This window comes from Neltuma alba, unplaced genomic scaffold (genome assembly GCF_004799145.2).
Source record: "Neltuma alba isolate B1F8T4 unplaced genomic scaffold, ASM479914v2 tig00013153_pilon, whole genome shotgun sequence".
In the NCBI taxonomy this organism is placed as follows: domain Eukaryota; kingdom Viridiplantae; phylum Streptophyta; class Magnoliopsida; order Fabales; family Fabaceae; genus Neltuma; species Neltuma alba.
Genome location: NW_021637465.1, coordinates 23,251 through 33,549, shown reverse-complemented (window position 1 = coordinate 33,549; position 10,299 = coordinate 23,251). Strand labels below are relative to the sequence as shown.

The 10,299-nt window shown below is 36.5% G+C and overlaps 1 long non-coding RNA gene and 1 pseudogene across 1 annotated transcript; both read left to right on the top strand.

The window, feature by feature from the left end:
- Positions 1-1,098: 1,098 nt before the first annotated feature.
- On the top strand, positions 1,099-3,494 carry LOC114734883 (uncharacterized; annotated as a pseudogene).
- A 1,806-nt stretch (positions 3,495-5,300) lies between these two features.
- Positions 5,301-5,875, top strand: LOC114734879 (uncharacterized). Its single transcript, XR_003739218.1, has 2 exons — positions 5,301-5,605; positions 5,690-5,875. It is a non-coding gene; the product is annotated as an uncharacterized LOC114734879 (long non-coding RNA).
- The last annotated feature ends 4,424 nt before the right edge of the window (positions 5,876-10,299 follow it).

Genomic DNA, 10,299 nt, shown 5'->3' with positions numbered 1-10,299 from the left:
AGAATTTATTCTTTTTCCTTTTTGGGTTAAATATGGACCACTTCTATTGAATATATGCTATCTATTTGATTAAATATGGATTGCCTTTCAAAATTTCATTTCCACAGCTGTAGAAATAAAAAGAAAATTACGGGATTCGAAATGAAATAATTGACCAAGCCTAAGATAAATCGAACAAACGTCGGATTTCGAACCTGAGAAATGGTCTAGACTGGGGATAAACTAGAGTGTCAGGTCAAGGAAGTTTGAGGCATAACAGTCTGTGATGCCTTAGATGTTCTGGGCGGACCGTGTCAGGACTTGTCTGCGCCTGCTCCAATCGATTCACGGTGGATGAGTGAATGAGATGCGCTCGTTATTTCTTAAGGTCGTGAAGAGAAAATTCATTCATTATGTTTTATTATGAATCATTATTTGTTGTATGATCCTTCTTATAAATTAAAAAAAACCATTAAAAATGAAGTTGACTGTTAAAACAGTAATAAACAACCCACTCCCAGTTGCATTGTATTCTAATTTCACACGCTTTTTATCTAGCATAAAACATAGCATAACTATTTTAACTTAATTTGGGCTATGTATAATTAGGGAAAAAGTTCTCAAGCAAAGTTGTGTCCAAATTAATATTTCCACAATAAGTTCTATATATAACGAGTTTGATTAATTTCTAAAATTACACAGATTATTTTGTAGGGAGAAAAACGATGAAAATGGGGTAATTATTGTTTGTTGCTAAATGGGACAAACTAGTGCCTTCATGGGGTGAGAAGCGAGAAACACGTGACTTTGACTAGCGACGTGTGTACATCTATGCACTGGGCTTTGGGCCCCTAGTCAACGTGGAAGTTGATCTAAGACCATTAAAAGTCAAGCATAAAATAGAAGTATGACAAATCAACGGTTCCGAGTACCATATCAATCATAGCCTCGGGACACGGATACTACGACGTCGTCCGGCATAAGTGCAGTTCAGCCCGGCCCTTCTGGCCGATATGGGCATGCGCTAGCGCCTCACGCTCTCTCCGATTGGTTCGGCCAGGCAGAGCAGAAAAGTCTCCAACTTTAGCGTCGTGGGAGACCGAGCAGAGAAAGGAGACCGTCTAAGGGGCCTCGCATAGTCTGGCTTTCCGGTAAGTATCTTCGTTTTGCTCCTTTGTGCGCCAGTTGATTAGGGTTAGTTTTCTGTTTTGTAATGATTATACTTATGTTCGAAGTTTTTGGAACGTCGGAGGGAAATTTTCGTTTTGGGGTTTTATCAGGAGTTTTTTTCTTCTGTCTTTTTGGTGTCGTGCTGTTTTATTAAAGGGAATTGATTTTTGAATACGGAATTGTGTCATCAATCCTGATATGTTTTATGTGAGTTTTACATCGTAAAGGTTTATTTCTTTTCTATGCTTTGATACGGTGTAAAGATTGGGGATTCAGAGCAGTGAATGTAGGTCCTTTTTGTTTTCCTATAGGCATTTGCCGTTAGAGTTGTAAAATGTTGAATGTACACTTCTTCAGGTTTTGTCGCCTATGAAATTAAGCATTGAGAAATAAGTTTGTCTTACTAGCGGCGTTCTTTTTTTGTAACTAGGCCATGGCTACAAAAAAGGTTATAGCTATATGTCAATCAGGAGGTGAGTTTGTGACGAATAAGGATGGATCGTTGTCATACAATGGGGGTGACGCCTACGCAATAGACGTCGATTCACAGACGCCGCTGAATCATTTCAAGTCTGAAGTAGCAGAAACGTTCAATTTCAATGTAGATACAATGATCATCAAGTACTTCCTTCCCGGCAACAAGAAAACTCTAATTACTGTGTCAAAAGACAAGGATTTGCAGCGCATGATCAATTTCCTGGGTGATTCTGCCACAGTTGATGTGTTCATCATATCAGAGGAAGCAGCAGCTCGAAATACATCTAATATGCCTGGTAGTAGGTAGTTATTCGCAATTCTTGGTTGTCCGTGTCTCCTTTTGTTTCCACCTGGCATAAGTAATTCTGTAGATCTATTTAGTCCATAGTTGCAGAAATCACATTTAGGTTTATGAGGTCAGAGATTTGTGCTTGTAAGTTGTAATTTGTTGGAAGACATTTTCTTGCTTTTACTAGATGAACAGCCATAGGTATTCTGGAGTCATATCTGTTCCACTTGTAAAAAAATGTCTTATAGAATACTCGTCAGTGCAGGTCAAGCAGGACTACGGTGTCAGAAGCTGTTCCTGTTGCTGCCCCTGTGGATGTTCCAGTTGATACTGTCCATGACATTGAACAAATTGAGGTGGATGTGAATGATCGAGGTCCTTTATCCTGTATACCATCCTGCGCCATGGATGACAAGCATCAAAAAGCTGCTCAGCAGTGGGAAAATACCATCACTGGTGTGGATCAAAGGTTTAATAGTTTTAGTGAATTCCGAGAAGCATTGCATAAATACTCTATCGCCCATGGGTTTGCTTACAGATATAAAAAAATGACAGTCATCGTGTCACTGTGAAGTGCAAATCTCAAGGTTGCCCTTGGAGGATCTATGCATCAAGGCTGACCACCACCCAATTGATTTGCATTAAGAAAATGAACACAAAACATACTTGTGAGGGGGCTGCTCTAAAAGCTGGGTATCGGGCAACTAGGGGTTGGGTGGGAAGTATCATAAAAGAGAAATTAAAAATCTCTCCTAACTATAAGCCAAAGGATATTGCAGATGATATAAAGCGTGAGTATGGGATTCAGTTAAATTATTCTCAAGCATGGCGTGCAAAAGAGATTGCCAGAGAGCAGCTACAAGGCTCCTATAAAGAGGCATATACTCAACTCCCATTTTTCTGTGAGAAGATAAAAGAGACTAATCCTGGGAGTTTTGCAACATTTACAACTAAGAGGACTCAAGCTTTCATCGTTTGTTCATATCATTTCATGCCTCAATATCTGGTTTCCAGCAAGGTTGTCGTCCTCTCCTTTTTCTTGATAGTACTCCTTTAAACTCAAAGTACCAAGGGGATTTATTGTCTGCAACAGCAGCAGATGGGAATGATGGCATCTTTCCTGTAGCATTTGCTGTTGTAGATGCTGAGACTGAGGACAACTGGCGTTGGTTTCTGCAGGAGCTAAAATCAGCACTATCAACATCAGAGCAAATAACATTTGTTGCAGACTATGAGAAAGGCTTAAAAAGATCTCTGGCTGAGATATTTGAAAAATGTTACCACAGTTATTGTTTACGTCATCTGTCCGAAAAACTGAACAAGGACTTGAAAGGTCAGTTCTCTCATGAGGCAAGACGCTTCATGGTTAATGATCTTTATGCTGCTGCTTATGCACCCAAAATGGAGGCTTTTGACCACAGTATTGAGAACATTAAAGGTATTTCTCCCGAAGCCTATGACTGGGTGATGCAGAGTGAGCCTGAGAACTGGGCAAATGCATTTTTTGCTGGAGCTAGGTATAATCATCTAATATCTAATTTTGGACATCAATTCTACAGTTGGGTGTCAGAGCGCATGAATTGCCAATTACTCAAATGATTGATGTATTACGAGGAAAGATGATGGAAGCAATTTATACACAACGTGTGGAGTCCAATCAATGGATGACAAAATTGACCCCATCCAAAGAGGAAATGCTTCAAAGTGAATCGTTAGTTGCACGATCATTTCAGGTGTTGCTCTTACAAGGTAGTACATTCGAGGTCCGTGGAGAATCTGTTGAGATTGTTGATGTTGACCATTGGGATTGTAGCTGCAAGAGATGGCAAATTTATGGGTTGCCTTGCTGTCATGCCATCGCTGTCATTGAATGCATTGGTAGAAGCCCATACGATTATTGTTCCAGATACTTTTCTGTTGAGAATTACCGGTTAACATATGCAGAATCTATTCATCCTGTGCCCAGTGTAGACAGACCAGTCTTTGATTCAGGCACAATAGTAGCTGTAACCCCTCCACCGACAAAGCGACCTCCAGGTCGGCCAAAGATGAAGCAGGCAGAATCAGTAGACATAATTAAACGTCAGCTGCAGTGCAGTAATTGCAAGGGACTTGGTCACAATAAGAAAACGTGCAAGTTATTGTTAGAAGCATGACAACATTGTATGTGGTAGTTCACTCTCTCTGTGTACCTGCTCCTTTCCATGTGTGTCTTTGAAATAATCTATTATTTTTATGGATGTGTGCTAGTTGCCAAGCTAGACTTTGAGTTACTGCGATGCATTCATATGGCTTGTCAAGCTAACTGATATGGGCAAGTGAATTGACCTAAATCATGCGGATTCCTGTTGGCATCTTTATAACTTGTTTGTTAATTAGGTTTCGGCTGTTCACTTTGTCTTAAGCTGCTATATCAGCCTGGAAGCTTTGTTTTTGTGGTCCTACCTTTTATTTGAGTAACAAGACAATGATGAAAGATTTAGTTACAAATAAAAGGGGAGTGGGATCTAGTCATGTCCTTTTGTTGTTATTGTTAACACTATTAAGCACCTTTAGTGAATGTAAATATTAGTATATCTTAATTACATGAGTAATTTTGCTGGTAAGAAAGATATGATTGGTTGTTGTCAGAGAGGAACTCACTGGATGCCATAATCAGACTCGATTCCTTGCTACCAGTTTTTTTTTTTTTGGGGGGGGGGGGAATGGTTCATGCACCCGCTGACTTCCTTCGCAAAATAATATAAATAATAAAATGAAGCATGTATGGCAGAAGTGGAGTATTAAGAACATTTTGCAAGCTTTATTAATGTGTCATGTCATTTTGGCCTAAGTCAGGACATTAAAATGGCTCAATCTGAAATAACTAGATGGAGAGAAGCTCGGAGATATCCTTAATTTGGCACTTTGGCTATTTCTGTATTCTGTTTCTTTCCCCATTGCACCTTTCATATCAAGTTATCTTCCCAATCTGTTAATGATGTTTGCTCTTTTTTGATACACATTTCTGTCCCAATCGTTACTTTTTGCTGTCAATATAAGAGTAGAGTGTAACGTGCGTGCCATGAAGGATAACCATACCCTTTGCATCAAAATGGGGTATATATTTCTATATTAGATGGAGATTAACTCTACATGTGATGCATTCATTACTCTCTGATAGTTTGTGTACATAAAAGGTATTACATGGACATTGCTCTGCATGTGTATAGTTGACTGTTCAACTGGGAATTTCAGATGCTATATAAACTGAAATATTTGTGTGGCAGAGGGAATATTTATTGAAGCATAATGCACTACACGCCATGAGTGATGAAATCAACAATGGAAGAATTGAACACGAAAAGGACATGGTTTAGTTGCTGTCTTGGTTTTACTAGTCTTCAATTCATCTGCTGGCTATGCACAAATTGTCGGATTGAGATTCTAGAAAGGTGTTCTTCATCCTCAGAAGTCGCTGGGCTTTATCTGGCTGAGATTTAATAACTTCCTTTTGATGAAGTATATATATTGTGCATACTACCAAGGAAGAACCTGGCCACGAGTTACAGTGCAGGCATTTCTTGTCTCTAATTTATCTTTGCACTCTCAATTTATTTATTCAATGAAAAGCTCGTTGTCTCTGAAGATATGCTTATGTTTTGGGATTTGAAGTCTTGTCAATCTTCAAATTTGGAGTAGATTTAGCATGTGATGTTCTCATTATCCCATCTTGAAATGCAAAATATGTTACATCGTTGAGCTTTTCGGAATGCTTTTGTGGGTATTTTTTAGATGATGGAGGATTGTTTCTCCAGCCAAAATTAAGACAACTTTTTTCGAACTTTTGTTCGGCCAAAGAATTGTTTTCATCCATGTTATCTGTCTTAATTCTTAATTCGATTCTTATATTTCAAAAACTAGGAACATTTTGATGTGTACCATATAAAATGTGAAACCAGGTTTATTAGTCATTATCTATGAATAGTGCAAATTTTTTATGTTTTATATTATATGCAAACATTAGTATCGATGATTTGTAATTAGACCTTCAAAGTCTTCTTTTTTTTTTTGGAAAAAAAAATGTTAAGCCTTATTCCTAAAGGTTAAGTTTTCCTTAGTGTACACTTAAGCTTTACTGAAGTAGTATGATGCCTTGCCTGCCCGCAACGATGTTGTGGTAAGAAATGTAAGCTCCTGGTCTAGATAATCCTGTGATTATTTGTAAATGTTGTTGAGTTTCCCGTAGGTATTTTAGGAAAATTAATGCAAATGATTATTAAAGTAAGTATTTTTAGAAAAATTAATATATATGATTTCAAGTAATTAAATTAACTAATTTTAATTAGTCTTGGCAAATTAGTTATGCAACACCAGCAATTCATTTGAAGGAGTGAGAAGGGAAAAGTCCCTCTTTATGTAAACCATTCTTGACCCTATGCACCTTTTTCTCCAACCGAATCTAATTTCCTATGCGCTTTAGTGTCTCTAAACTTTTGGATTTAGTTTTAGAATTGAAATTTTATTTTTCTGAAAAATCTCCAAAATAAAAGTGATAGAGAAAGGAGAAAATGAGTTGCAGATAACTGTCTAAAAAATAATAAATTAATTAGCTATCATATTTTGGGATAAAAACTCATGGCTGTTAAATTCAGTCTATCACCAGATTGAATGTAAAGGATTGAAATTAGCCGGTGATGCAACATAGGACAAATGTTGGAGGTTGAAATAACAGAGAAATCGAAGTCCACGGTCCACATCCACAGCCACAGAGTGTGGGTTGTGTTGTCTCCCTCCCCCTGAGATGAGTGAGTGGCAAGCAAGGCACCTCCAAGAACCGCCTCATAGTCCCCATTCATAGTGGGTCCCTATTTATTTATGGCCCCACGTAGTAGTATGTTGTTCCTATGTGTTCCTTTTCAATGTAGGGCTCAGTTTATTTTGTTTTCAATATTTATTATTTTATTATAAAATAAATTTTTTTAAAGAGTTTTTATTAAGGGATAATTCAAATTCACATTATCAACAAGAAACATGTCAAAAAGGACAATATCTATTTATTACAAATAACTAATTTTTTAAATATTCATCAATTAATTAGCTAACTATTATATTAAGAACCAAAAATAGTAATAGTTTCAAATTATATAGAGTCAAAATTTAGGGTTTAGAGCTACAACTGAATTAAAACTACATGGAGTGGATTACACCAAATTAAAGTGTAGAGATTAAATTACAAGTTAAAACTATAGAAATAAAAAAATTAATTTTTTTTTCTTAGGTGAAAAATACAGAAACTCCCGGGATGTTTCCATGAATGAGTATCATTGTTACGTAAAAATAAAAGTGAAGTTCGTGGTTTCTAAATATGGCGGCGGCAGGCGGAACAGATTGGAGTTTTCACACGCAGTGCGGAATTTTGACCTAAACTTGCAATTATTATCGCGCGTAAGGTGTGTATGGCTTGAAAATGAGGAGACAACGTTATAAATAGCAGAGATTAAATGAATTAGTGTCAGCTCAAAAAAAAAAAAGAATTAGTGTGAAAAAAAAATTAATACGGATTTGACAAAGATAAAAATACAAATAAATAAATACAAACAAAGCTGAACAGAGCACGTGACGGTGGGCCACGTGACATTATAAACACCAAAAACATGTGGAGGAAACCTCGTTTATCTGTTTTGTGGGGTTGCTTTTCCTGTTTATGGTCCAAGCCTGCCAAAAAATAAAAGGTGGGCATGGCAAATGTGGGCAGCTTTCGAGAAGCCTTTTGCTTTCACACGTCCATCTTCTGCTTCCACACACTTTTTTCTTCCTATTACCAACCTCCTTGCTCTTTCTCTTTCCTTTCATGTCCGCGTTTTATTGGACTTTGATCTGGTAATAGAGTGGCATGGATATCATCTCCACCTGTTACTGTTTACTTCTTTAATTTTCTCCTTTTTTTTTAAAAAAAAAAAAAGAGTTCACGTGAGGAGAGAATTTCATCTTTGGACCAAAAACAAGCAAAGGGTGGAATGCCACAAAGAGAAGCGGTTTTTGTAATTGGCACATGTTTTGTTAAACCGCCCATAAGAACCATATTTTGACTTTTATCTGGAGAATATCCAACAATAGCTTCCATTGAATGAATAATGGATCCGGATCCTAAAAAGATTTAGTTTATAAGAATTTGATTATTTTTTATAAAATTGCGACTGGAGACATTATTATTGTAAGGATTTTATTGGCAAATTATCTATATGTTGTTTTATTAACGCTCATTGAACTGAGGTCTGCTTTGATTTTAGTTAAATCTTTGAAAGTTTTTTTTTTTACTAAAGTATAGGTATCCTCCTATTAGAGGCAATCCTCTTCGAGGCACTGTCGAGCGCTAAATGTGGACACCTCTCCTAGCAGGTACTCAAACCTTGGTTGGCCACGTTGTGAAGGATTAGCCCATTCCGCTAGACCCAACCCCTGTTGGTAAATCTTTGAAAGTTAAAAGTACCTAAACTTTTATTGTTTGTTCTTATTAAAAATAATAATAATAATAATAAGCACTGGGCCTCTCCTCCTAACAACCATAATAGTGGCTGTGGGTCTTCCTGATTTTGTCATTTTCAAATGCATGTGCTTATTTCACTTTCAAGTTCTGCTAATTCATCCAAATTTAAGCCATGTGAACTTCCAACTAACCTCTTCCAATATATAGGCAATTGTGCACACGCATACTTACAACACTCAACCTTAAGAATTTATATAAAAATGATAATTTTTCTACTGAGGCCTTATATCATCTTCAACTACACAAAGCATGTTTGTTTTTATCAATTATTGAGAAAATTGCTATGAAGTTCTAATTAAGGAACATAATTATTAAAACGTTTCAGTAACAACAGAGCAGCCTACAATGTGACAAGTTTTAAGATAGCAGATGACAACTACTCACTTGTTATTAAAATTTACTAGTAATTAATTTTTTTATTAATACCTCGTTACAATTCTCCCTCATTTATTCAGCCTTCAATGTCATGTAGAAGATGTTTAGATCCACTAGACTCTTGTTAGGTGATATGGCCACCATGTGTGCTGCCATGCAGGACATCACTTGTGCTCATATTATTTTATTTTAATTCCAAACGTGAAACCTTTGTTCATATCCTCAACTTATGATTTTTTTCCAATTGTGTATATTAGTTGCATACGTTAAAAGGAGTTACGTCAATAGCTAGGTGATTTTCAACATGAAAAATTAAATACATATTTTATAAGTAACTAATTTAATTAATTTTTAATATGTGTAATTTAATTATCACAAGAGTTATAGAAGAGAGAGACAAGATCCTGAACTAAAGGGAATGGAGGGCTGATTATTTAGGATTAGGTTGCTTCAGAAAAAAGACAAGCAAACAGAAGGAGATGGTGCTTTTGCGTTGCGTGTCCTCTTCACTTCCATTACTCTTCTATTATTGGCCTCCCCCGCATTTCTTCTTCCTTACTTCCCTCACTTCATTTTCGTAACAATAATATACTTATATTATATCCACTAAAACATTATTTCTCATGTTAAGGACTGGTTTGGGAGGACTTTTGAAATCATGGCATTAGCCCTAACCATGATTTCAAAAAAAAAAAAAAACAGTAATCAAACACCCATTGGCCAATAAGAGTTGGTTTGATTAGTAAAAAAATGGCTCATAATTTAAAACATTGTAAATTTAAATTCCACTGCCAATGCGAATAGCTTATTAGTAGAAAATCTGTAAGTATTTATATAAGTACTGTCTAAGTTTGGAGACATGACTTAATCCTGATGAGTCTCCGGAACCCAACTCACCTAATATTTTTGTTGCATAAGAAGAAAACACCCATTCAAAGGGCAAAAGTGATTTTAACTCCCAAAATACTGATTTGAGCCAAAATCATCGTTTCAAAATTTCCCCCAAACAGATAGATCCTCGAGCATCAGGATTCAAACCAATTAGTCAAGTATTTGTATTGGCCGGGGTTTTGTTACAAGTAATTGTTTTTAGTTTTTAGTTTTTAGTTTTTAGTTTTGCTATCTTTTTGGAAGAAAGTAAAATGTTTAGCCAATCAATATAATTATACATAAACAAAGTTCCACGCGTGCAGTTAAATACTATTATCCTTATGATAAAACACACACACACACACACACACACATCTTGAGATTGGCGTGGGCGGTGCTCAAATTAAAGAAAGATGAAGTGTTGGGTTTGGTTAACGTAAATTGAATAAAAAATTGATCTCAGGGCTTGTCATGGAGCAATTGGGAATTTGGGATATTTTATGTATTTACATGTGCGTCGTTACTCCTCCGTATGTGACCAAATCTAGCTCAACTTGAAAGCGTGCACGTGTTCTCCCGGGACCTTAAGACGTCGTCGCTTCGCTTTCAT